This window comes from Euprymna scolopes, chromosome 45 (assembly GCF_053919585.1).
Source record: "Euprymna scolopes isolate OS-2025 chromosome 45, ASM5391958v1, whole genome shotgun sequence".
NCBI classification, from domain to species: Eukaryota; Metazoa; Mollusca; class Cephalopoda; order Sepiida; family Sepiolidae; genus Euprymna; species Euprymna scolopes.
The window spans coordinates 43,026,202-43,050,703 of record NC_136526.1 but is presented as its reverse complement, the minus strand read 5'-3'; the positions used below and the strand labels follow the sequence as shown (position 1 = coordinate 43,050,703).

General features: G+C 38.6%; 1 protein-coding gene across 2 annotated transcripts in view; it reads left to right on the top strand.

Moving 5' to 3' along the window:
- Nucleotides 1-24,502, top strand: part of LOC145269506 (uncharacterized) — a 273,423-nt gene that overhangs the window by 81,516 nt on the left and 167,405 nt on the right. The window contains exon 1 of one of the 2 annotated variants that reach the window (XM_080125242.1): nucleotides 24,131-24,358. The exons of the other annotated variant lie outside the window; for it this stretch is intronic. The gene's annotated coding sequence lies outside the window, so the exon portion shown is untranslated. Of the gene's footprint in view, nucleotides 1-24,130; nucleotides 24,359-24,502 lie in introns of those variants that run through there. 2 annotated transcript variants of the gene reach the window in all.

Genomic DNA, 24,502 nt, shown 5'->3' with positions numbered 1-24,502 from the left:
TCAACTATTTAAATTAAATCAGGTCATGATGTTATCTGACACACGCGTAGAACCGGTCGTCGTTATGAGAGGACAGTTTTTGTTGATCCCCCTCCCTGTAGAAAATTGTTGATTTCAAGGTGAAAAAATTAATGTTTTTGGCCAATTTTTCGATATTTTTCGGGCAAAGGATGGAGCTTCAATATGATACCAAGTTTGTGAATTTTTGTTCTGCGAACACACACACACACATACATACATAGATACACACATTTTCACTTTTATATATATAGACTAGCGGGGGTACCTGGTGTTGCCCGGGGTGTTTAGAGGTGAATGTGCTCGGGCAGGGGGGGAGGGGTAATCAAAACATAAGAATAAGTGAAGTAAATATTTTTAAATATTAAATTATAAAATATTTTATATAAAAAAATTAAAAAAAAAAAAAAAAAAAAAACTGACGTAAGGCAAACGAACGATGATAAATGTAAAAATCGGGAAAACAAAGACAACACGAATGTGATGTAAAAAAAAAAAACAGAAAAACGAACATTAAAACTTCTTTAAAAAATCTGAAAAATAAAAACCAAAAAAAACATAGAACGTGAAAAATGGCTTAAATAACCCTATTTCAATATTAAAATCGAAAAAGAAAAAGATGCCTCACACCATGATTCGAACTTACAACTTTTAGCTAAGGACTAACCGTAGCCCTCTAATCAAGTGAGCTAAGACGACGTTGACAAAAATTTTTTTTTTTTAATATTTAAACTAAATCATGTTCCGACGTCATTTGCGCATGCGTAAAAGCGAACTTGTCATGAAGGACGGTTTTTGCTACACCCTCCCTGTGCAAAACTTATGATTTTAGGGTGAAGGAATTAATGTTTTTGGTCAATTTTTCGATATTTGTTGGTCGAAGGTTCGAGCTTTAAAATGATACCTATGTGGCGAAAATGCGTGGCCCGTGTCAAAAGTCTTTGCGAGACATACAAACACACACACACACACACATTTTGCCTTTTATATATATAGACTAGTGGGGGGTACCCAGCATTGCCCGGGTGTTTGGAGGTGTGTGTGTGTGTGTTAAAAAAAAACGTTGTAAAAAAAAAAAAAAAAAGCTTTAGTAGGAAGGTAAGATTGAACCCCGAAGCCTTGACACGAAGGTGGAAACGAAAGGGAAAAAAAGCCAGACACCTAACCATCTCGGCCACGAGAGTAGAGGAATTGATAAGTGTGTAGAGTTAAGGGTTAAAAAGTGAGTCGAGTCAAAGAGGTTTGATTGACAGGTGGCCGCTTAATGAGGTCATCGCAGGAGCATTAAGATGACGTGGCAGTTTTTTATTTACTGCAGGGCAGCTTTTTGGGGTTGTTTACTTTGTTTCAATGCGGGGCAGTTTTGGCTTCCCCAAGATGATGGTGGGGGGGGAACCAGCTCCCCATTTAAAGGGGATTGTCCAAATTGAATAGCAATTGTCTGATATAAGGAGAAACTCCGCATTGATCAAAGCTGATTGCTTTTGAACCTTCCTGGCGATCGCGACCGCAATGACGCCAGATCCGAATTAGTTTTGCTTTTATAATATGAAAAGGCCAAATTCACACGCAGCGATCCAAGAATGTAGAATATTTAGCTTTTCAAAGTCGGGCAAATTAAATAGACAGGCGACCCCTGTGTTAACTCTTAGATATTATGATTTCGACGTGATATAAAAAGTTTTAAGAACCCGCCAGAAAAAAGGCCTTTTGCAGACATACACAAAAAGCGAACATATAAATACACATACATACATATACACACACATTTTCACTTATATATATATATATATATATGAGAGAGAGAGAGAGAGAGAGAGAGAGAGAGAGAGCTAGATGTGTGGATGTGCTGTAATAAGTTGGAGTATATTAGCACTCTCCCCATGTTTTAAAAGATCAAGAGGGAAATTGTACTTCTGAAGAATAAAAATCAAAAGTAAAAAAAATTCAATAATTGTTCGTAATGAAAAACGATTGAGTAAATGTTAAAATGCTGTGTTTATGTTGTCATTGGCAAAACTCTGATACGGGTATACACTTTTGCTCTTTAGGATTGAGCCAACCTCAGTTACAAATGTCGCACGCACTTCAGATGTTACCATTTACTGCAGCAAACATGTGCTTGACATGCAGGTTCAGGAAGGAATCTGCCAGCAGGTTTCTGGTACATCATTACGTGGAGTACTGCCTTGTTACCAACCCGCCAGGCAAGTTTGTTCAGGGATGCATCTCCCCCAGTGAAATAGACATGCCCCTAGATACCAACCTCGAAATTTCTAGGATTTGGCATGTACATATAACACTTAGCCTTCCCAAATGGTCACCTATTGTGTTTATGTACAAAAGTTATAAATCCACTTTCTACTTAAAGTATTTTTAGATTGGCTTGATTATCAAGTTCTGGCCGATTTTTTTTTTTTTTTTTTTTTTTTTTTTACATGGAAATCACCTCTTATCAAGGCCTGGAAGCCACTCAGGGATTCTTTGTATTGGTTAGGCAATTGCTCTAACAAATTTGTCCAATAAGCCTGGGAGTAACCATCTAAGTGTAGCTCTGTATATACTGAGATCACTCTGTCAGAGTAGTCGTAGGACAAAAGAACTAACTTTGAAGATGTTAACTGATGAATCCTAGCCTTCTTTGTTAACACCTCCACCCACAGTTGAAATTCTGCAGTTTTTCCCATAAATATGGGGAGTTTTGATCCACCTGACCCAATTTTGAGGATATGATGGGGTGTGGTGTCCATATCAACCTCGTTCATATTTACTTCTAAAATTAACTAGATGAATAAAGCCTATTAATAACACATGTTAGTACAATCAAAATGCGGTAGGAAACAAATGCCAAAAGGCCACTATTCGCCCATGTATGGAGTATTGCTGTCATATTTGGGCTGGTGCATCGGCTACTAGTCTCTCGCTCCTTGACAGGGTTCAAAAGAGAGTCGCAAATCTGATAGGCCCTAAACTGTCATCTAAGCTTCAGCCTCTGTCCCATCGTCGAAACGTTGCATCCCTCTGCCTGTTCTACAAGTATTATAATGGTGAATGCTCTGAAGAACTGCAAGTACTTGTGCCCCCACGACGTAAACACCCTCGACAGACCCGACTAGCTGCAAAATCCCACCCCCACACTGTAGAGATCCCTAGATGTAAAAGATCTTTCTACTCTAGTAGTTTCTTCCCCAGAACTGCTAGACTTTGGAATTCCATTCCAGGTCACTGCTTCCCCAACTGTACTGGCATGCATAAGTTCAAGTGCAACGTGAACCAACATCTCGCTGCCCTAATCCCTACATAGTACCCCAGTAGATGTTTCCCCTGATAGTAGCTCCCTACACCAAAGTGGCAATGTGCCTTGTTTGGGGTGAAAATGTAATTTAAAAAAAAAAAAAAAAAAAAAAAAAATGCGACCAAAAATGTAAAAAAAAAAAATGTTGACAACAGTGAAAATTTTTTTTTTTTTTTACTCACGTGACATGGCAGATTTTTTTTTTTTTTTTAACTGGTTAAGCACAGGCTTCTTAGTGTTTTTTTTTCTTTCTCTTCATGTGTCTGTGTGTTCGTCCTTTCTGTGCTTTTTTTCTTTTCTTTTTTTTCCAATGGTACGGTGGCTAGCATAAAAATGTTTGTTTTTCAATCTTATTCATGATTGGCCAAAAATGCACCCTTAGGTCAAATAATCCTGGTTACGGCACCATGTGACGATATCCTTGTCAGGATCGCATCAATATAAACAACACGAAACAAGTATTGAATATATAATAGTTAGGTTTTGGGTGTGTGATACTACCATCTAGTGTGGAAATAGAAACCCCCGTCATTGTCTGTGGATAGCTATCTAGTCACCCAGTTTGACACCGACATCATCGAACTGATCACTTCCAAGGCGATATCTCAGACTGCCTTTCATCAACAACTCCATAGACCTTTATATAAAGAATTCTGCCGAATTTTGTAGACTCGAGTATCTAAGTGTTACTTATGTGATACGGCTGTGATCTTTGAATCGCATAAACAACTCTGATATACAACTCGCATAAATTGACTTTTGATTATCTGTGTAAACCTTTCCATTGTTTGAAAGGAATCTATTTTTAGAACTGACGTTAAATTTTTAACTACAAACTTTCTATATTTTGTCATTTGCTAAACATTGGCCCCACGCCTTTTCTCCTCTGACCCATTTACAGTATCATACTACTACAGGCCTAAATAAGAGAACCATATCTTGTACAATTGTGAATGACTTCTGTTTATAATACCACATACATTTTGTGCTTCCTGGCCACCAGACGATTTCTTGCTTAATGCCACTGTAATGCTGTACTAACCGGTTTGTGAAAAAAACTTGACTGTTGTCCCATTCCTTCATAAAGAGGTCATAATTTCATCCCTGTAGGGAATCATCAGGCTAGAATGCATAGAATTCATGTTAGCTTTATACATATCAATATATATTAATGACACTCTCCGACATTGTTAAAAACTAAATTGAATTGAATATATTAATTTTATTTATTGCAGACTATTATCCTCATCATTTAATTGTTTCACAATGTTTCAGACAACTATTCCTCTGGCCTTCGTCAGGTGGAACCGTGACAGGATAGGAACTCTGAATCTCCTAACTGCATTCCACAGGTTACCACCTGACGAAGGCCTGAGGAATAGTTGGTCAAAATGTTGTGAAATAACTAAGAAAAGATGAGGATAATAGCCCGCAATAAATAAAATTAATAAATAATACTCGTCTCAATAATGAATTCCAATTAAATAATATAGAATTGAATGTTATTTTTTCACTTCCAAACTAGAAACTAATCACGTCCTCAGTTTCCTTGACATTGCTATATGCGACACTCTAAACTGCCTTAACTACTCAATCTATAGAAAATTAATGAATAAAAACGATCTTATGCACTACCACTTCCTTCATATAGAACCAGGTGGGGGGGGGGTCTGCACAATTCTGCTTTGTGGGACCAATTAATGTAATCAGGCTGTTGCCAGCCTCAAAACACAAGGGCTAACCTTGTCCCTGTGGTTACATCTTTATCTTCGTCTAGTGATAGGCCCTTAAAAATGTGACCAGACACTCACTGGTCACTGTCAGTTCGTTGTCAGTCATCAGGGTGAGTTCTTAATATAGGTGCTCTGATGTTGCTGGTATATCGCCTCTGTTACAGTTTAGGTGCCAGGGTTCATGGGAGATCTATCAAAAGTCAATGATAACTCTGGAGATCACTTTCTGATAAATGAAAATAATTATTGCAAAAGATATTTTCACATACAATCGTGCAAAGAAAATTTAAACTATTCAGGTTTTTAAGGACAATTCAACATAAACTGTTTCAAGATGCGGTATTTTTCAACTTGAATTCAGATGGTTTCTCGGTCAGTGGAGGAAGAGTTTTTCTACATAGCATTCCCAGGGAGCTATCTCAGCCTCTGGGCCACCAGTTCCAAAAAAGCTGACTCGTCCCCTTTCAAGGCTGGCAAACAAGTCTTTTATTTATGAAAAACAATGTTTTTATGAAAAGCCCTAATTCTGACCCCCATCTCTCTGAGATTAGCATTTTCTCCTCTGTCGTTTGGAGAGTACCCATTCTATTACCTTAATCTTTTCTTTTTGTTCTTCTGAAATTCTATTTTCTGTCTCTATCACTCTTTCTATTAATCCATTTCTCTCTTTAATTTCTTTTCTTTCTTTTCCCTCTGAAGTGTTTTTCTCTCTCATCATTAAAGTTATGTCTTATCTGCAAGGTAGTCTTTTGTTTGACATAAAACACATGACTTACTGCTGATATTTTCGTGTATGTCAAACCAGACACTGTGTCACCCAAACGTCTATTTTACTTTGAGAAATTAATTTTTCTCCACAATATCTCAGCAAAAAGATATTCTATCATTTCTCTGGGCATACGAGACATTTTTGGGTAAGTGTCAACACTCCCGACCAGACTTAACCCTCATGGTTACCAGCAAGATAATCTGGTGCTGTTTGGGTGCATGAAAATAGTGTTATACTTAACAGAATAAAATCTGGAGTGATTGTTTCTTTCTCAGTCCGAAGAACTGACAGAATTTGCACCCCTGCCTACCTCTACAATGGCGAAACCTAGATGAAAATCCTTAAAATATCCTTTTCATTCACAATGCCAAACGTAAATCTGTTAATACTCACAACAAAAACATTTCAAACATTTCCTCTCACATAACCAACACAAATAATACCAACAAGATTAATAAAAAATAAATCTTGGTTCTTCCTAACTCTATCTTCACTTCCTTGCAGCATAAAATATTCAAACTTTATCTAAAAAGAGCGACGTTAATTGCCAAGCAATTAAAGATTTAACACAAAACCCCATTCCCACTCAATCTCTAAGGACACTTCTTCCTAAACCGACATTGTGATGCTATGGAAGTCTCCTTCTCCACCAAAGTTTTATGAATTAAGAAAAAAAATCACACACAAAAGGAAATAATTGAACAGATTCTACCTCATAATTCTCCAATGATATCTAGAGAGTGACGTCACTAAATTCGGCCGTTTATGGCTCCCGCTTGATCATGTGGTACCTGGCGGTCACTCTGGCAAAGACCCAGGGTGTTAAAAGCTCTTGTCAGGCTATACCGTTACAAGGTCGCCGGCATAAATAAATATGCCATAACCGTTGTGCACGGCACAAATAAAAATGAAGAGATGACAAACAGTAGCTTCAAAAGCTGAATGAAGATGATTAAGTTTTTATACGTTTACATCAACAAAAGGGAAAGCAAAAACAAAAACAAAACAAAAACCGACAGACAGGAGTTGCTCAGCATATGTGTTAGAAAACTCATCAAATACCTGGGGAATGGTTAAAATGAACAGATTGACGCGCAACTCTCAACTTCTCTCTTTTCCTCATGATGTTAGCCGCCTTTCAACACCGCAATTTCATAACTCAGCTTTCCAGGACACTTCTCCTTCACAAAGATACTCTTTCTTTCTTTGGTTATATTAGTCGCCTTTCTCCACTGCAAATTTACAACTCTGCTTGGTTGGATGCTTCTCTTTCACAAAGAAACTTTTTCTGATGTGCCTCCGAAGACCACCTCAGCGGCATACCGATTAAGACACCTTCCAGACATGCTGTGCTGACAAGACTCTATTTCACAAAGATATATTCTCCCGACGTACCATGCTATCGAGGACACACCGATGAAGGCTCCCTCTACTTAGCAGCACACTGATTAAGACTCTAAACCTAAGTGTTTATATACAAATTGGCTAGCGTGTCGCAATATAGCCTTTGATTTTTGGGCAGCCATCACGCATTGGCTAGATATTGACACCCAATTCATATGTATCAAATGTCGACCTGGCCAGCTATCTGTATTGTTTTGTTTTCTATTTTTAGCAAATAGTTTCTGTTCACAAAACTTCCTCAACCTATTTGCTAACTTAATGAAAACAAAAAATATTATTTAGAAAATTTTTTCATTATTTTGATCTATACTAGAATAGTGTTTAGTCTTGATTCTTTCTCTTGCGTTTCCGGGGGAGGGGGCGTGCACCAACCTGTCTGTCACAGGCTAATCACTATTCTCCTTACATTGATAAAAGATATCAAAAGAACAAATCACCTAGCACTGACCATCAAGGTTTGTGTCACTGGGGAGCAAAGGTCATTTCAAGACAAAAGAAGAAAGAATAACATGCTGATGATTGGTCTTTTTCGATAAAGTAACAATTATTATTTATAGAAAGATTATACAACTCTGATTGTTCTGACTTAAGATTCTAATGTTCATGTCACTATGGCACTAAGTCTTGATGATTTTCAAATTTAGCAATTTCAACCCTAAGTTGAGGGTCAGTCTCTTAATGGCATGGATTCAGTGGGTGAGCAAAGCAGTCTTGAAGCTCACTTATGCCTAGACTTATATTGAGAACTAGCAGCTGTGCCACGTCAGCACACACAACGCAAACACAAAATCGAGTATACTCAACATCGTCATACCATCAACGCTCACCCTGTGAACTCGGAGTATGGGAAATTCCCATATGCACAAAACAAAATCGCTGAAAAAACAAAAATACCCGAAGAGTAAGGATGAGTAAATGGATAAAATGATGGTTAAAATTATTACAGACTTGCCAAGATTCGAACCTGGAATCTTCTGATCCATAGTCAGACGCATTATCCATTGCGCTACAAGTCCTGTCCGTATGCTGAAAAATGTTACCGCGACTGTATACAGACAGTGCTAAATTCCATTGACATGGGCAGGTAAGTTTTTCAACAAAAACGAAATAACCCAAAAACCCTTATTTCAGGCTTTTTGTGTAACTCAGCGTTGTTTGTTACTGACCATATATAGATAAGGACAATCTAGGGATTCTCACCTTTCAGGGGAAAAAAGAATTTTTCAATTTGGTGCATCCGTTTGGAAGTTTTATTGGTGTATATATATATATATATATATATATATATATACACACACACATAAATAAATAAACATTTAGAATTTTATTAATATTATAGATTAGCAGTGGATGACTCTTCCCTCCCCCCATTAATAGAATTTAATTCATAATTCTCAAAGTAGCTTATCATTTGAATTACCATGTTTACTGGTTCTAACCTGCAAGAATCCACCTTTCTGACACTGGAATCCCACCCTTCCTTTCTTTCTTCATCTTTTTTCCATCTATTCCTGCTACTATGACAAGGGGAAGTCTCCCTTCTTTTGGGGCGGTCCCCAAAATTGCAAATGCATTTTCTAAATTGGCATTAACCACAATTCTTTTTTTTTTTTTTTTCTTCCATTCGTTATCAAAATTTCAACCACGGAAAAAGGTAATTCAGTTATCAACTCCGTCCTATACACAATTATGTGTATTCTGTTAAATTTTTGATAAACAATTCTTATCAGTTGACACATTCCATAAACTCTGTCTCGACATCAGTGGCACAAATTAGTCCGCTCTGTTCTTTTTGTCTACATTATTGATTACCCTTGTTCTGATATCAGTCAGAATTCTTGTTCTTTTTGTATCATTAAACTAGCCTGGGTTCCTGGCGTTGCCCGGTTGTTTAGAGGTGTGTGTTGAGTAAAAAAAAAAAAAAAAGTGGTAGTAGGCAGACAGGCTCAAACCCGTACCGCGAAGGAGGAAAAAAATATGAAAAAAAAACGTGATGTCTTTGCCGTTGCGCCCATGGCCAAACTGGAAGTGACAAAGGTTTAAATCAAGACTAGTCAATCGAAAAGAGGGGATGACTTTTGAAAATATCAGCAAAAAAAAGCGACTCCCCCCCCTCCTTGTAGAAAAGTGCCCAGTTGAGCGTGAAGGAAAATGTTTTTAGTCAATTTTTCAATATTTGTCGTCCAAAGGGTCGTGCTTCAAAACGATACCAATCTCGTGAAAATCCGTCGCCTTTGTCAAGTTTTAGGTAGATATACATACATACATACATACATTTAAACAGCCGGGTAAGATTTATATAATAGAAGACAGACTGTTAAATCTTTCAGATCAAAGCCCCAGCAAATTTTTCTGATAGGACCACCCTCAGTGAAAAATGTTTAACATGTCTGGAATAATGGCATTACTTTTTTTATCAAAATGTCAACCAAATTTTATTTTCCAAGTTCTTTTTTTTTTTTTTTTTTTTTTTTTTTTACAAAGGCATCACCACATTATCAAGGCCCAGAGGCCACTCAAGGATAAGGGTTAAAGAGTGTACAGTAGAAATTGGTCAATATAGTAATCATTAGTAATGAAAATTTGGTAAATTTAATAACTTATATGGAACGGCTCATCAAGAACTTATTTACTTTAGACTTGAACACAACCATATTGTAGTCAGCCGGAAAGCAGGAAAACGGAAGACAATTCCACAGGCGTGCAGTTCTAAGAAAGAAGCTTTGTTCATGGAATCTACGTTTAGGTTTAGCCACAGATAAAGAGTGGGGGAAATTATTGATAGTGTTTACAGCTAGACGAGTGTTTCTTGTGAAAGTTTGGCGAGGGGGGACCAAAGATTGAAGCTCAGTTGAACACTTTCCATGAAAATAACGATACATCAGAGACAAACTCGCAACATCTCTTCTGTGAGATAGAGGTTGCAAGGAGGAGAAAAGGACATCTCCTACGAGGCTACGAAGTCTATTTTGAACTCTATCAAGGCAGGACAAGTCCTTTCTAGCAGCTCCTGCCCAGATGTGGCAACAGTATTCCATCCTTGGACGTACCTGGCTCTTATATAGGTAGAGAATAGCATCAGCAGTGAGATATCTACTGGATCGATAGAAAGATCCCACCATTTTTCCAGCGGCCTTGGCAACAGATTTGATATACGTGTTCCATTTAAGATCAGGAGTAATGGTCAAGCCCAGAAGCTTGTCAAAACTTGAGGCCTCCTGAAGACGAGAGCCATTCATTTCAATTGATGACAAATGTGGATTAGAATGTTGATGATGTAAAGAGAGAAGCTTGGTTTTAGATGCATTAAAAGTAACCAGCCACTCCTTTCCCCATTGTACTACGTGCTCAAGATCAGAGGAGAGAGAATTGGAGAGAACTTGGTCGTTTACTGTCTTAGATGTGGTACCATAAATGGTAGTGTCGTCAGCATAAATGTCTACAAATGATGTAAGGATATGATTTGGAAGATCATTAATGTAGATCAGGAAAAGAGTTGGGCCCAGGATGGATCCCTGAGGGACACCGGCATTAATACTGTGAGCTTCTGATTTTTGCCCCTCAACTACTACTCTTATGAACCTATCAGAAAGAAATGATTTAATAATTGAGAAGACTTTTCCAGCTATACCATAGCTAGCGATCTTATGAAGTAAACCTTTATGCCATACCCTATCAAAGGCTTTAGATATGTCAAGAGCAATTGCTCTAGAAAGATTGCCACCGTCGAGAGATTTGCTAATCCTATGCGATATAACTGTAATGACATCTGCTGTAGATCTAGCAGAACGGAAACCATATTGAGTGTTACTAAGAAGGTTATTTTTGTTGAGATGTTTGATTACTTCTGTATTTAACACAGATTCTAGTAACTTACTCATGACGCACAGGAGACTTATTGGCCTGTACTGAGAGGGGGATGAGCGATCACCTGAATTCTTAAATACAGGGCATACTGATGAGGTTTTCCAGGGAGATGGGAAACTATTCTCCTTAAGACAACGTTTAAACAGTTTTGTAAGTATGGGCGCTAATTCAGGTTGAAGTTTTTTGAGTACTATAATTGGAATACCATCAGGGCCAGTTGCTTTACTCGAATCAAGGTTTTTGATTAGCTTGGCAACATCACGTACAGATATACGTATATCACATAGCGTGTTTTCTGATACAGGAGGAAATATTGGGGGTTGGCGGTCTTGGTCGCAAAGGGTAGAATTTGCTGCAAAGTTCTTGACAAAGAGTTTGGCTTTGTCTGATGCTGACGAGATTACCTCAGGTCCATTGATAATAGTTGGGATGGAGCACACGCTTCTGTTCAGGATTCTGTTTGCTATTTGCCAAAACTGGTGGGAACCAAGCCGCTGCTCAGCTACTTTGGACTTAACAGATTGAGCATACAACTCTCTTGCGTTCCTTATTACTTTCTTACAATGGTTGCTGGCTTCTTAAGGGAGGCAGGGGGTTAACAAGACTCTCTCCTCATTATCAAATTTTCTTTTTATTGCCTAAAAATTAACAAGGGTTTTCTTTTTTTTGGGGGGGAGGGTGAACAATATTTATCAATCCTTTTTTTGTTCTGCCTCTCACAGGCATTTAACACAGTTCAGCAAACTTTTTCTTTTTTCCCTTTCTTTTTATTGCGTTTTTTCTTTTCCACAGTCTGAATCCCAACGTATGTCTCTGTGACATATCAACACTTTTAATGAGTCAACATAGGCACCAGTAGAACAAATGTTATAGGGAGTGAGCTTAAAAAGACAATGGAGAGGAAATCGTTCACAAAGGAAGCCAGACTTGTTAATCAAGGTGTGGTTGGGGCAAAAGACTGGACAAGAAAGATCAATATATTAATTTACAAACGGTTTTAAGGGTGCCTATGAGTTTTGTGACAGTTTTTCAGTTTGAAGTTGTGAAACACAGGTTATGACTCTGAGTAGATCAAGATGAGCTGACATCAATTGATGAACGTGATGACAGAAGATGTATATGTGGAACTTAGTGATTGGAGAGTTGTCCCGCGATGATATCGTACAGAACTGAACCGATATATACAGAATGTGTTGGCATCTTTAATTTCTCGAGTTTGTGTTTTGATGTTTTTTGATTTTTTTTTTTGTTTTTTCTTAGACTTGTGAGCCACTGTTTACCTTTTAGCCGCCACCAAAGTAAGAGGCAACAATACGGACGGAAGAAAGAATGAAAGCCAAGAAGACCCTGGAAACAATGTTGGGGTTGCCGTTTGTTGTTGAATGGGGAAATGGGTGGCCATACAGCAACTCAACATTTCAAGTTTGTAGATCAAAAATTCGTTGAGTATATAGGTTGAGAAGCGCCCCCCTCACACACACATTCTAACTTACGTGTATATATTTCACGGGCATACATTTCGCTATTATATAGCTCATCAGCGTGGTCTTTTATATATTGTTTTGAATATTTTGTGAATTAATAAATATTGTAATTTACTCAATTTTTATCTTCAGCATTCAGCCTGTGTGTATGTATATATATATATATATATATATATATATATATTACAAATATCATTACGAATGCAAACAAAAAATAATAGACATACATAAACACGTGTGGCCTTGCTGAAATAAAAATATGGGGACTCTTTCAAACCTACATAGTAGACGAATGAACAGCGTATGAAAATAATGAAAAAAACGACAAGCAATGGTAACTTTCAAAGTTAAATTTTATTATAAAACACTAAACTATGGTAGGGAGGGGATGAGATTAAATAAAAGAAACAGATTACAAGAGTGTGGAAGGGGTGTCTTTATCTACTATTTGAAAATACCAACGAGAACTATATCAGAACAAAAAAAAAAGTATATCAGTCCAAGCAGAATGATGGCAAAACGAACCCGTTGTCTTGTATACGAGAGAGATATTCACGAAGACGACTTACTGATTTTATTTTTATTTTCTCTTTTGTTTCAAGCGGTTGGTTAAAATAGATGTCTTTAATATCCGTCCCTCCGGATTAAAACATATATTCATAAAGTTTGCCGTTTATTGCTGCCAACGTCACCTCTTTTCGCTGCTAATATGGAGTTTCTTCCAGGCATTATTTCTTTTGACGATGTCAAGTCGTCTCTTCTGTTCTGTGTCGTGTGGGAATTTTACATTTACCGCAGATACCGCTTGGCACAAAGGCCCGGCGTTATCTATACCGAAAATGTCTGTTTTCTTTCTCCCTCTCTTTCTCTCTGCTCTATACATTTCTTATCCCTCTTTTCTTTCTTTGTTGCTAAGTAACTAGCAAGGGTCATAAAATGTGTCGTTGACTAAGGTCACCAGCCAGCTTGCTAGCTCGTGTACTAAACGTCTCTCTCACCTCTCTCTCTCTCTCTCTCTCTCTCTCCTTCTCCCATACTGTCTTCTTCTCTTTCTCTCTTTTTAGGTTTAGCCTCTCCCTCTTTCTTCTATAACTCTTGTCACCCCCACTCTTTCACCAGTCGGTTGAGGACGATCGTCGACGTCGGAACCCTTTCACTGCCGGTGATAATTCTTGGCCGTCTAAAGTTACTGGTATGGGAAAGTGACCGAATTATCGGTTGATCGTCTAGTTATATATCCTGGACCAATTTGTTGTGTACCCTCTTAACGACAAACGTCGTCGAAAGAGAGCTGTGGATTTTTTTGTGTAGTAAAAGAAAAAAAAACAGGATAAAACGATTCGTCACCAAATATATATTAACAAAAAAAAACGGTACAGTTCTTATAATTCTTTCAGAGTCCTGAAGGAAGCGATGTGTTATTATGCTAAGAATATGGTCGAAGGCATCAACTTGTAACCTTGTGGAGTGTCGGTCTCTGGGTATCTGAAGAAATGTGTCAGGTCAAGAGCCAACTCTGCTTTGACTGTGTTCTCAAAGAAATGCCTGCGCATTCTCTTTTCCATCTGACTTGTTGATATATATACAATTATATCACCCTCTGATCATCATGCGGATATTATTTCTTTTTTGTTTAGAAATTCAATTCTCAGTCCATAATCTAAATTATCATTTACAAAAATAACACAATGGCTCGCTTCAAAGATCTGATCGAACTCAAATAAACAGTTAGTAAATACAGTTTTTGTTAACCTTTAACACACAGAGTTCTCAGGTTTCTTAAATAAACAACTTGATACCAAGTGGTTTTGCCTTTCTTCCTAACGTGGGGGGGCATCAACCTACCCACACCCTTACTTTGTTACATTACCTCCCCTACTTAAAAGAAACAATATTGAGATCAATATTTTTTCTAACTCACTTCTTCTTACTTGGCCTTAATACTAGGGAATCTCTGTGGTTTTACAATTCATAATATTTAGCTATTTGGTTAATAAAAGAACATTTTTTAAAAGCTTTATCTTTCATGCACATGCAAAAAGTTTTCTTTCAGAGTTCGTTTTTTTTTAATTTTTTAAATCTGCTTTCAGTTTATTATGGTTTTATAAGAGTCCAGAAGCCTCATTATTATTATTACTATTTTATATATATATATATATATATATATATATATATATATATATATATATATATATATTTATATTTGACGCATGCAATTATTTATTCGATAGTTCATTTTTCTCCGGATTTCATTCCATGGCTCTTTCTTCTTCACATATGTATCTCCAACGTTGGTAGGATATTAGATGTGGGGTTTGTTGGTAGTCTCTGTTCTGTACCAGATTGATCAGGACTGGTGGCATTATCAAAAACCACGGTAGCGTTCCCCACTTCATGCTCATCGCTATTCATTTCAAACATTGAATGTGCTTTTCCTTTTAAGCACTCTAATTGAGGGTTACCCTCATCCTCATCTACTTTATTAGCATCTTTTCTAGCCCTTAGGATGCTATTGATGTGGCTTACTCTCCTTTTCCCATACACTAGAAAAGCTATTATCATCATCACGACCAAGATGATTATTGTGGGATATAACCATTTACTTCTTCCCATCGCCATTTTTCTTGTTCGTTATTACTCTTCACTGTTCATAACTCATCTACTAACTCGCTTATAGCGATTTTTCCAACTGGTTTCAGAAGAGGTGGAATTTCGTGAGCTTCTATCTTCGGAAATTCCTTAGTGATAGGGGTCCATACTTTCGACCACTTTAATTGTGGTATTTTAATTAATGACAGAAAGTCATTCCGGAGCTCAAACTTCTCTGTAAGTTTATAGGACGGCAAGATCTTCATAGTTGGGCTAAACGCTGCACAACTCATAGGTAAATCTATAATGGTCATAGGTGGATGAATAAGTATTTCACCTTGTTGCCATCTCTTACAGACTTTCGTCAGCCTTCGCTTACTAGTTGAGGCCACTGCCCAAACACCATCCCCCATGTATAGCTTGGGGGGTGAGTGTATCCATCGACACCTCGGCTCCACAGTATTTATTTATTCCCTCCTCATTACCTTGAAATAATTGAATGATGCATAAGTTGTGTCCATTGGTTGTATAGATGGGACTTTTTACTGCACAAACTTTCAGTGCATTCATGCTACACGCTAGTGCTTCGCTAGACGACAACACTATGAATTTGGTTCGGGCGGGGTTAAAAGCTATTCCTTCAGTTTTAACTTTGTATCTTGCTACTGCTCTCTCCTCAGTGACGTTATTAGGAAATGGTATCGGTAAATTAATTACATTAAACACCTCGAAGTCGCTACCTCCACTCAACAAAGGTAACTCAACTATTTCGTAAATCTTATCATTTTGCATAATTGTAGCACAACTTAAGGCTTTATAATATTCCCATAGACTCTTCTTTGGATCTACTGGTAAGCGTAAAGCATGTGGCAAGTCTGACTGAATCATCCCGAGTATTGTTTTTAAGTCTTTATGAGGTATGATGCTCTGTGGCATGTGCGCTAATGAAAGTAAATCTAATTGTGTCCTAACATGTTCCATTGCCAATGTCAATAACTGAATTGATGAGTCAAGTTGGTTTGTCATCATCATCAGTTCCAGTATTTGCCCAATTACAGCCTCTACGGTACTTATTCTTCTAGCCATAAAAGTTAAACTTCCGTTTAGGTTTGTGACTATATGAGACGGTCAGTTAATTCTTTGTCTATGTTCTGTTAGTTCGTATCTAGTAACGTTCACTATCGATAAACTTTCCCCTACGACGTGCTTTATCTTCTGTTGGTTTTCATCTAAACCACTTACATGCTTTCCTAATGCCTCTGTGTCACTTTCTGATACTGCACCGAATAATACGTGTAGTACTTTACCGACGAAAGGTAATATAGATCTCTTTCTAACTCGTTTTTGGGTCCCTTCTGTTGCCAGTAATCCAATATTCCTAAAATATCCTCCAACGTATCGAAGTCTTTGTTTCATCTTATATAAAGGTCCTCCTAGTGATACAAATAACGCTGGATCAGAATTTATCTCAAGTTTTGATTTTTCTGCAATTGCAGATTCAAGTCTGCCGCTAAGTCAACTTCGTGTTCTAGTTCCCTTTGAACCTTCCGATACGCTCTCAGATCGATGACGAATGTCAAGATCCACTTAGAGTGTGTAATTGTCACCTCGCTGGTCTTCTTAAATATTGTGCTGTGTGTGTGGCGCAGCGCTACTGTCCATCCAGCCATCATTACCATCATCATTATCAGGCGATGCATCCTACAAATACACATAGTAACGCTCTTTTATTATTTGTTCCATTTTTATTTCAATCACTCAATTGCATTTCCCCAAATAACTTTACGATAGAATTAATTGGACTTTATTCATCCTCTTTATCTTCTTCATAGCTATTTTTAATTTTCCCTCGTTTTGAGATAACATTGATAGGTCGTTTTATGCTGCTTCTCAGAAGTCTAGGTCCCATCACGTCGCCTATTACTTCTGGGGGCTGTGTCGACAGTATTGTATTGCTTTTTGATTCTTCAGCCCTATTCTCCTTACCAGCTTCTCTATCTCTCCGTACCGATAATGGAATATCATCTTCAGATCCCCAACCTTCCGAATCTGGAGGCGTAGTTGTTATCTCTGTTAGCAAGTCTGTATCCTCTACCTCAAATTCTACCTCTAACTCCCGTTCATCTGCTATCTCATCATCAGCCCACCTATCCGTATCTTCCTGATCTCCTTCCGGATCTATCAGGGTGGCTTTCCTTACAGGTCTGTCTGTCTGTATATTAGGCATTTTCCAATCCCTAATATTGGCTTCGCAGATATCTGACGCGTGAACCCTCTTCGTTTTATTTGTCAGTTGATCCCATGTTTTATATGTTACCGGTCCCGTTTGCTTTACTATCCTATAGTACGGTTTCCATCTAGGATCTAATTTTCCTTTTCTAACCTGTGCTCTGTGGTATACCGGGTCGCCAACTCCATATGTTTTCTTAAACCTTCCATCATTGACTCTTTTGTTACGCTTTTTCTGTGCTGAGCTAATCCTTCGACGCACTTCACCAAACAGAGAATGCTGCTGCTCGATCACTTTTTTATGATTTTCTTCCCCAGTATACCTTTTTTTGATAGAAGATTATCTAATGGTAACACTACATCTCTACTGTGCACCAGGTAATATGGAGAGAATTCAGTCGTATCGTTATGTAAAAATCTGGCCGCTGCTAAGGCCTGATTCAAGAACAAGTCCCAATTCTCGACTTTGTTGTCTGATAACTTTGACAGTGTATCTCCCAAAAACCTATGGAATCTCTCTACTTTAGCATTGCTCTGGGGGTGGTATGGAGAGGTGGCAATATGTTTCACTCCTAAATATTCCGTCACCTCCCTTATAGTGGCATTTACAAATTCTCTGCCATTGTCTGTCACTAACATACGTGGGACACCATACCTAGGGAAAATTTCATTCATAAGTATCTCCGCCATGGTCTGTTCATCCTTCCTTTGCACTGGGAATGCCTCTACCCAGCTAGTTAACCAATCGACCATGATGACTATATACTTATTTCCCTTGTTACTACTATTATATGACCCTGTGACATCCATGCTCCACTTCTCAAATGGATATGATGGAATATCAGTCTCCATTAGGGGTGTCTTAGCGCCTTTAACAGCCCGCTTCTGGCAAGTGACACATTTCGTCACACAGGAGTGGATATGTTTATACATACCAGGCCAATAGTATTTCTTCGCTAAAATCGAGTAAGTCTTATCAATACCTACATGAGCTAACCCGTCATGTGCTACCTGCACTACACTGGCCCTCACGTGACAATCCGGGACATACAAGCGTAACATTGGGTTCTTTTCTTCCCCATTTACATAGTACACCCGATCATCTTCCAACAGGTATTTTCTCGATTTTGAAAGCAGTAATTTCCCTTCTACTAGCGATTTTTAAAGTTCGCTATACTCTTTGTCCCTGCTCGCTTCTAACTTAAGTAGTTTCAGGTCTATCGATTTCCATGCAATCTTATCAGAATCGTCTTCTTGAGTCATTTTTTTCTGGCTCTATTTCATCTTCCATCTCCGAGAACCTATTCTGCAATTGCTGAGAGTTGAGTACGCAGATTCTATAGTTATTATCATTAACTAGATTCTGATCACTAGCGTCAGCTTCTTCCCCTACCGCTTCGGGAATTCTACATAATAAATCTGCACACATGTTCCCCTTTCCGGGCAGGTACTCTATCTTACAGTCGTAGCCACTCAGTTGCATAGCCCACAGTTGCACCTTTTGATTCTTCCATTCAGCATCGAACAAGTACTGTAATGGACGATGATCAGTTTTTATCACAAACGTCGCACCCGCTAAATAAAAATGCAGCTTTTGCAAAGTGTACGCGATGGCATAGGCCTCTTTTTCAATCACGGGCCACTTCTATTGGGTCTTTGTTAACTTGTGAAAGAGAAAGTAGATAGGCATTTCATCTTTTATTCCCAGGATTACAGCTTCTGCCTCTTCTCACGGCTGAGTCAAGCAAGCTCCTATACACGTATCACTAGCATCCGTATATAGGACCATAGGCTTGTTCAAATCGGGATAAATCAATAAAGGAATGGATGTCAGTTCCGCTTTTAATGTATCGAATGCTTTCTGACATGCCTCGGTCCAATTGAACCTAGCATATTTTTTCGTTAAATTAGTGGTATAGCTATTCTGGAGAACCCTGCTATGAACCTTCTGTAATAACCTACAGTTCCTATAAATGCTCTAACTTGTCTAACTGTTCGAGGTTCTGGCATTGCCCTTATAATCTTTATTTTATCAGTATCTGGCCTTACTCCAGATTGGTCTATGATGAATCCTAAATATTTAGTCTCTTTTCTCATAAACTGACACTTTTCGATCTTCAATTTCAAGCCATGATATTTCAGACGATCTAACACAGCCTGTAAATGTCTAAAGTGTTCTTCCGGGGTTTTTGAGAAGATTAAGATGTCATCCAAATATGCCATGGCAAAATGTTCAAATCCCCTCAACACTATTGCCATTAATGATTGAAAAACACCAGGAGCTCCTGCTAGCCCAAACGGCATGACACGGAACTGGAACAACCCCATGTGACAACAGAAAGCCGTTTTAGGTTTGTCCTTCTCATTTACTGCCACTTGCCAGCAACCTGATCTTAAGTCTAAGGAGGAAAAACATGTAGCTTTCCCTAGCATCGCTAAAATGTCGTCTATCAAAGGCAGAGGATACGCAGTATATTTTATTATCTTATTAAGTTCTCTAAAATCTACGCAAAATCTATTTCCTCCATCCTTTTACTCTACTACTACTACTGGGAAACCCCAAGGTGATTGAGACGGCTCGATAATTCCAGCCTCTGCCATCTCCTTCACTGCTTTCTCAACCAACTCTTTCTTCCAAATAGGCGTTCTGTATGGCCTCATCTTTATTGGTTGATGGTCTCCTGTGTCAATCGACATTTTTACTGTACGTGTATTACCTAATTCCTTATCTGACTTAGCTAACACTCGCTTATTAGCTGTAACTAGTCTTCCTAATCTTTATCGGTATTGGTCAGGACAGTCTAATTCCACCTTGTCACTAATTGCTTCGCTCTCTACAGGTATTTCTTCGTACCTCACCCTAGTTTTTAATGTTAACACTGAAGCTCTGCCCAACTTGGTTCCTGATTTAATATTAACTGTCTTTAGACTCGTATTTGCTACAACTACTGGAAAATTCTGCGCCTGACCTTCCTGCACTAATGCTGGTAACACTGTCACGTCCTCTTCTATGTGGGGAAGGGGTAACACCTGATAAACGGCTTCGTTATCCCTTATTGCCCCTTCTATCTCACCCCAGCTCGTCACCCCGTTCTAGGTGGAATCTTTAAATCTTCACGAGACACGAGGTCCACTCAAGCGAGCATCATGCTACCTAAAATAATCTTTTCCTCCCCAAGGACTAACTTTGGAGGGTCGAATTTTAATACGGCTCTCCTCTGTCTAAGCCAGTCTCCTCCCAGTATCACGTCGTGGGTCATTTTTGGTGCTACATACAGTGTGTGGGATGTCTCGGTCTCCCCCACTTTTATCTTCACTTCCAGCATCCAATCTAACCTGAATCTACCCCCATCTGCTTGAAACGCGTTCACCTTAGTCGACATAAATCGGTTGACGGGGAGTCTTAGTCTTTGCAACTCTAAAGAACTAATGACTGAAACTTCCAATCCGGTGTCTATCAGCGCTCTGAACGTTTCGCCCTCTATCTCAATGTTGTAGGTGAGTTCGTCATCCTCGGACCATATTTGACATAACTTAATCTTATCTCCATCCTTGTCCAAAGGATTCTTAACTTTACTTTTCCTCTTTCTACGACTGTCCCATAAATGCCCGCTCTTCCCGAACCCCTGGCATGTCTCCTTCTTCCTAAATGGACAGCTAGTTGCGGTGTGCCCTCTTTCCTTACACTCGTCACACCGTACAAACCCCTTTGCCTTGCAACTCCAAATTAAGTGTTCTTCACTGCCGCACTTAAAACACTTAGGTCTCAACATACAGGCCCTCTTTGAATGTCCCGGGCGGCCACAGTTGAAACAGTGCACCCCGTCTCTGCACTGATAACTATAGTGCCCCTCTTTTCCGCAATTATAGCATTTTAATTTTAAAGCCCCATCTATGCTTTTCCGGACATTCCTATCTCTCCTAGGGGTCACCTGCCCTTTCGCTACTGGGGCGACCCTAACTAGTTTAAAGATTTCTTTGTTGGGGTCTTCCTGGGTTTTAATTTGGTTCTGGGTGGATTGTTTCTGTCCTTAATCCTACATTCATGTGCCCTGTGCCCTTCTTTCTGGCAAACAAAGCACAATAGACCCCTCTTAAAGTTAGAATGGTGTATGTATCTTCCCCCTACCCTTAAGTCCCGGTGTTCTGGATTCGTGGATTCTTCTTCCCAAATCTGAAGGTCAGGGCATTTTGCTCGGATGTGTCCTCGTCGACCGCATCTGTAGCAGACCTCCAACCAGTCTGTCTTGTTCTTCTCCAATTTTCCTAATCTCTGGAGGAGAGCTTCAGCTCATCGAGCCTGTGCAAAGGCCTCCTCCACCGTGTTAGGTTCTGCCCTTGCCACGTCCTCATGCAACAGAGAATTAGTCAAAGCGTCCATGAAGAATTCTGCCAGCTGGGCCTGGGTAGCCGGATCATTTCTCCGATCTTGATCTGGGTAGGCTACCTTAGCAAGAACGCTCATGCGTCCCTCTAGGTGAGCAATGGATTCTCCATCCATCTGCTTCACCCCTATCAGCGCTCGAGCTGCCTCTGTTCGGCTCGAGTGACTGCCGAAGTGCTGCTGGATGTCATGTTCAAACCTCTCCCAGTTGGTTTGGGATCTGTACTTATCCAAATACTTCCCAATCCATTCTGAGGCAACGCCCTCGGTATAGTCATACGCCAGTAAGATCATATCGAGCCCCCGGCAGGTTATAGATGCGCCCTTTCTTTTCTATTGCTTTGAGCCAGGGTCCCAACTCCACAGCTAAACCTGTGAACAGTGGAATTCTGGATCCCGTTACATTAAGTTTTGGGGGTCAGCCGACCCCCCTCTTCAATCAGACAACCCAACTCCTCTACAGCCCTAGTAGATTCCATATTAAAAAAAAAAATTAAGCGCTCGTTGAAAAAGCCTACAAGAAGTCCAAAAACGAACAATGACAAAGCAAAAAGGAAGTGAAAAGAACGAAATTAGTGGTTTTCCTACCTGATCGCCAAGATTGACTTGCTTGTTGGGAGGTTCCACCTGTTATAAACAGTAAACCTCCTGGGGTTTTTTTTTTGTGTTTGTTTTTTTTTGTTTGGTTAGCTAACACACCTTCTTCCTGATTTCGATAATCCTGGTAAACGGCTACCAAATGTCACCCCCACTCTTTCACCAGTCGGTTGAGGACGATCGTCGACCTCGGAACCATTCCACTGCCGGTGATAATTCTTGGCCGTCTAAAGTTACTGGTATGGGAAAGTGACCGAATTATCGGTTGATCGTCTAGTTATATATCCTGGACCAATTTGTTGTGTACCCTCTTAACCACGAACGTTGTCGAAAGAGAGCTGTGGATTTTTTTGTGTAGTAAAAGAAAAAAAAAAACAGGATAAAACGATTCGTCACCAAATATATATTAACAAAAAAAAACGGTACAGTTCTTATAATTCTTTCAGAGTCCTGAAGGAAGCGATATGTTATGCTAAGAATATGGTCGAAGGCATCAGCTTGTAACCTTGTGGAGTGTTTGTCTCTGGGTATCTGAAGAAATGTGTCAAGTTAAGAGCCAACTCTGCTTTGACTAGGTTCCTCTCTGCGCATCTCTTCTCCAAGAAATGCCTGCGCATTCTCTTTTCCATCTGACTTGTTGATATATATATAAACAATTATATCACCCTCTGAACATCACGCGGATATTATTTCTTTTTTGTTTAGAAATTCAATTCTCAGTCCATAATCTAACTTATCACTAACAAAAATAACACAATGGCTCGCCTCAAAGATCTGATCGAACTCAAATAAACAGTTAGTAAATACAGTTTTTGTTAACCTTTAACACACACAGTTCTCAGGTTTCTTAAATAAACAACTTGATACCAAGTGGTTTTGCCTTTCTACCTAACGTGGGGGGGGGGCATCAACCTACCCACACCCTTACTTTGTTACACTCTCTTTTCCTTCCACGTTCCTTTTGCCTTTGATAAAATAATAAAATAACAACAAACAAAAATACATTCCTCGTTGGCCTAAAATTAAATATTTCAATTTTCATTTAAATACATAATCCATTTAAGAATTGTCACAATATATGTGTGTGTGTGTGTGTGTGTGTGTGTGTGTGTGTGTGTGTGTGTGTGTATAATATATAATTTGAGGTTGCTATTTTTCAAAGGTAAGGTAACCAGTGACATATAACGAGGTTAATACAAGTGTGCTTAATACAGAAGTAGAACAAGTTACACTTTCAATTTGTCTTTACATAAGCAGTAATTTGTTGCTACACAATCATGAGCATGTTTCGGTCTAATACTAGAAGACCGAAACATGCTCATCATGGCTGTGTAGCAACAAATTACTGCTTATGTAAATACAAATTGAAAGTGTGTGTGTGTATATATATATATATATATATATATATATATATATATAAACACATACACACTTTCAATTTGATATATATATAAACAGGTAACTCGTTCAGTTTGAATTGGAAAACATAGGTTTATACAGCCAGTTAAATATTTTAAGCAAAAATAAAAACGTCAAATTATTATTTCTGGTTCGTCTTGTGGGGATTTTTTTTTTTTTTTTTTTTTTTTTCACTTGTCCGCTTTGTGTTTATTGAGATATCTTTATTGGTTTCTTATTTCAACTACTACCTCCATTCATTTTGTGTGGAAAAAAAAGGGGGGGGTTATAATAATACATCTTTTTTTCACTTAGCTCCTCCCCCTTCTTCGTATCCTACCTCCTCCTCCTATTCTGTCTAACGACTGTCGCTCTTTTCTTTCTTTCTCGACTGCTGTCCATTTCCGTTAACCCCACCCCCGACGTTCTTGGTGTTGTAAACAGTTTTTATTCCCCCACGAATTTCAGAGTGCTACTACCTATTTCTTTATTGTTGATATTTCTTCCCGATTTGGATTTAATTTTGCTGGGTTTGAGCCAACCTTACCTTATTGCTCGGAATACGATTATTTTACTGATGATCCCATAAAGGTAAAATATTATTATTTTGAATATATATATTTTCCATTCCGCCCTAAAAACGGATAAAAAAAAAAATTTTAAAAAATCCCAGAAGACACGTGCTTCTCAACTATTCGCTCTTTCTCTCTCTCGTTCCCCATTTTTTTTTTTTTT